General features: G+C 31.7%; 1 pseudogene; it reads left to right on the top strand.

The window, feature by feature from the left end:
* Nucleotides 1-343: 343 nt before the first annotated feature.
* Nucleotides 344-2,100, top strand: LOC139847403 (VIN3-like protein 3; annotated as a pseudogene).
* The last annotated feature ends 2,587 nt before the right edge of the window (nt 2,101-4,687 follow it).

Below are 4,687 nucleotides of genomic sequence, written 5' to 3'. Positions count from 1 at the left end.
AATAATTTCCCGTTTTGGGCGTTTTCAGGTCCGAGCTTTATTTGATTATCCCGGAAAGCGAGTTGATGAAGCCGGTCCATTATGACCCGTTTCAGTCTGAACCCATTTGACTAATACATACTAAAAATGACCCGTTTCAGGTAATTGGGTTAAACAATGTCCCATTCGCCGGTCTGGCAGTTTGGAAACGGGTCAAAAGTTATTATTTATTGTCATAATGAATTTTTCTGGTTAAATCTTGACAAAGTCTTTAGTTATGCGTTTACTTTTCATTAGATTATTGTTAATTTGAATGGCTATTATATAATTGACAAAGTCAAAGTCAAATCTTGATAGCAGTATAATGAACTTAAATCATGATCCAATTGTTACTTTGGTTACAGGGTCTGTGTTAGATCCATCAAAGTATGAAAAATTAAGTATGGATGAAAAGAAACAACTCGTGTACGAAATATCGGATTGGTCACAAGGTGCACCGGAACTATTGCAAACGTGGGCCCGGCAAGACATGATACAAATTCTATGCACCGAAACTGGAAAGGAAAGAAAATATGTCGGATTATCAAAACCAAAAATTATTGAGATTCTTCTTTATCTTGTTACTGAGAAGAAATCACAACGGGCTACAAAAATCACCTTGAATGCGCTTTACAACATGAAAAATCTGGAATTCGTAAAGATGGTAACAGTAAAGGATTAGATGGGTGCTTTTACTACATATCGTGTGGTAAAATCAATGATTTACTTCAGTAAGTTCTTTTCCATATCTTTTACATAGTCAACCGGGTCAAAAGTTATTATTTATTGTTATTTTGCACAAAATCACCAACAATTATTTAATCATAACTTCACATTATTACCGCGTTAGATTCATCCTATTTGCCATCCATTGCATAATCTGAAGTTAGATACAAACTATTTTGACCCATATGGGTGTCCATATGGGTCAGCTCGACTTAACCCATACGGACTACCCATTTTGACCTGTTAATTTGCCATCCATTGCATAATCTGAAGTTAGATACAAACTATTTATGATAAGAATAAACATATAGGGCTATAACAGCTTTGGGTTAGCAGTTAGCTTAACTTTACCCATATGGACACCCATTTTGACCTGTTGCTTGACCCATCAATTTTGAAACTAGTATAGTCACGCTAATGTAAAAGTGTACATACAGATGTTGGAGAAAACAAATGATAACAGCAAGGGACACACGGGTTGTTGACATTTTGTGCTATCGGTTTTTTTTTTGCCCAAAAGCTGTTAATTGGGACTGTGCGTTATGAAACTATTCACAAAATTGTGAATGAAATAATTCATAAAATTGAAGCAGCTGTGGGTCCGTTAACTGGTTTTCCAGCTAAGCAGGCCCGAGGTATCGTTAATCGGCTTTCTTCTGGTCAAGAGGTTCAAAGATTATGTGCGTTCGCACTCGATTCGGCAGATTCAATTCTAACCAACACTCTTGATCCTGTTGTCAAAGGTTGTTTTTTTTCTTAACCTTTGTAACCTTGTTTTATTTACAGTGTCTTTTTTTTTTATGTATTTGTTACAAATCTATATGTTTTATTTGCAGAAAATGAGAAAGTCACGAGAAGTCAAAGCCTGGGAACAAATTCAAGCAGTTTTTCAAATCCTTCATCAGTTGAAGATGAAAACAACAATATTGTTGTTTACAAGGACACAAGTGAGAAACAAACAGACAAATGTGAATAAAAAGAAAAGGTTGTATCATGCAGGATGACGAATTGAAACTTTTTGGGCTATTTGCCCTAAAATAGAATTGTAACATAGAGTTGACAGTTTTGATCCATTTATTTAAAAATGATTTTTAAAGTGGTTTAATAATGGTATTGCTTGAAGTGCCTAGTGTCATAAATATCGGCCGAAAATCATATATCAACTGTTGCTGCTATCTTGAACAGATGAACGCGGGACTAGAATGTGGTATTGGAGTTGACGACTTCAATGAATGGGAGGAAGGTGATGTAATTGAAGCTTTCAATTCGGTCCAAAAAAGGCGAACACTTGATGAGGCGTCAAGTACCATGACAACAGCATTCTTTAGAAGCTGGAAATGGAATATAGTAGCATAGCAATAACACACAATTACCAGAACTATATTATAGTTAAAGAATTATTAACCTTCTGATTAGTATCTTTGTTGGTTATTAATGCTCAAGACACAACTTATGTTTATACTACTAATAACGTTTGAACCTATAGGGTCACACACAATGAACAAATAAATATCAATTACATATATGAATATGATTCGTATATTACAACCTTGTTATACATGTTGTGACATTGTTATTTAATAGAAATAATAATACTACAATTGTATGAGAATGACTACATATATATAAACATGTATGTGTGTAAGTAACAAGTATATTAGTTACTTGTTTCTATCTTGTTAATTATATATAATGTAAAAGTATACACTATCAATTTTATATTGTATATTAAAGGCTAAAAGAAAATAGAAGCCATGATGACCTTACTAATAGTTTAAGAAAAGTATAAATGAAATGATGAAGAATGCTTTTCTTTTATAATTAACTATGTTAATGATGGATCATTACTTGGGTATGTACATGATGATGTTTTCTCAAAGAATCAATATATACGTATACTTGAGAGAATAAAAACTAGAACTTTCAAGTCTTAAAAGGAATTCATTTTTCCTCACTAACAGATCTTCTAAGTTGTTTTTCTAAGTAGTAAAGAATTTACAAGGAAAACAAGATAGTGTTGTAAACAAGAAATAAGAAAGGTTGTTTCTTATACTTGTTTTTAAGGGTTGTGAAGGACTAACATCTATTTGGTATTGGAAGTTTGTTTTCCTGTGGATTACCGATAGAGGAAGGCTACATTGGCTTCTTGGTGTTCTTAGCATTCATAACTTCTCAAGTTCAAAGTCTTCAAAGGTTGTAGTCTTTAAACTCACTATTTATTATTTAGTTTTCTTAACAACATGCAATTGGATCCTTAGTGGGGAGTTTTTTGAAAGGTTTAAAAATTGTTGTACATGCTTCCGCTGCTAAATAGTTTTATGAAATTTCATACAAATCTCATCAGTGGTATCAAGAGCCGTTTTTGCATGTGTTAAGAAACTTATGTTATATACAATAAGAACTTGTTCTTATTATTAGAAATGAACAACTTTTTTTTTTCTAAAAAGGAAAAGTTGTAGATTTCTAAAATGCAACTTAGTTATTTTATTTGCTACAACCATTCCTTTTACATGCATGTATGGTTGTAGAAGTTGCTATATATATACTAGTTGATATATTAAGTTGAATGGTGCATAGAAAGCCTTTAGACCATTTTGTGATGTTTGGTTTTGTTGAAATTCGATTGGGTTGTAAATTATTCTTTCATTTATAATGGTTTGTAATAATTTTATTTTTTCATGTTTTGTTTATTTTTGAGATGTAAAACTACTAGTGTAGACTTGTATATTTTATCTATGAAAATGTAACAAGACATGAAGAAAATTTAAGGTGGAATTCTAAGCAATTTTGGAGTCATTTGCAACACCAAATGTTGACTAGGCAAGTGGGAGCTTCAAGACATCACAATGGAGCATGGATATTTGTTATGTCCTTAGATTGACCCGGTCCCTTCGTTTGGCTCACGAAAACCGATTAGGAAAAGGCTTGGCTATGCACCTATTAATTGTTGTATTTATGTTTGTATGTTGCATGTTTGAATATAGGATATTTGCATGCTAGAAAATAATTTTTTTTTAACAAATCAAACACAAATAAGAGTTTGGTAAATTTATATATAATTTTGAAAATGGTTTTTCGTAAAAGTATAAAATGAGTTTTAATAAAAAGGAGTTTTACATAAAGCTCAAAGATAACATTAAAATTATGAATTTTAATAAATTATAAATTTAATAAATTTAAACCAAACTCTTGTATAAAGTTTTAAATAAAATGAGTTTTATTAGAAACTAAAATTGGTCTTAAGTTAGCGCGCTCAATGTATACATATTAATATAGGATATTAGTTTAAAAATGGACACGCCGTGAGTGACTAAAATAGAGATTCTATAAACTCAAGACCAACATATAAAATATGATTTTATCTAAAGTATACGTATAATATATTGTTGAATGCATGCAACAATTATTATACGAAATGTTTTGTCAAATTGAAATAATACAAAACACAAAATCCCTTTTAAAATGTAAGTTTATGCCATCCTTTTTAAGACACTCGCTTGTCATTTGTACGTCATTGTGGAGAGAGCATCAGCCAACCACCATGGTCGTCTTGTGATTACCGAGATGGTGTTTCGCGATTCCCATGACAGTCTTGGGCAGAACATCATAGTTTTTAAATAGGACAACTTAATTGGTGCTTCTTGTGGAGAGAGCATCAGCCAAACACAAGAGGCCCAAAGCATAGATGGGATTAAACATACCAGTTGACAATTGTTGTTAAAGATCCCATTAAGATATAGAAATTGTATTAGACTTGCAATTGGTAATCGCTACCTACCTTGTTAATTTAAACTTAGTGGAGAGAGCATCAGCCAACCACTCAAGGTTAAATGTAACTTGGATTCTAGCCTTTAACAAATTAATTTTTTATAAGAAAGTTAGGGTAATTAATTATTAAAGGATCAAATATTAAAATACTAAAAGAACTTTGTTAATTTTGTAG

The sequence above is a fragment of the Rutidosis leptorrhynchoides genome, chromosome 1, assembly GCF_046630445.1.
Source record: "Rutidosis leptorrhynchoides isolate AG116_Rl617_1_P2 chromosome 1, CSIRO_AGI_Rlap_v1, whole genome shotgun sequence".
Lineage (NCBI taxonomy): Eukaryota > Viridiplantae > Streptophyta > Magnoliopsida > Asterales > Asteraceae > Rutidosis > Rutidosis leptorrhynchoides.
This window is presented reverse-complemented; position numbering and strand designations above follow the sequence as displayed.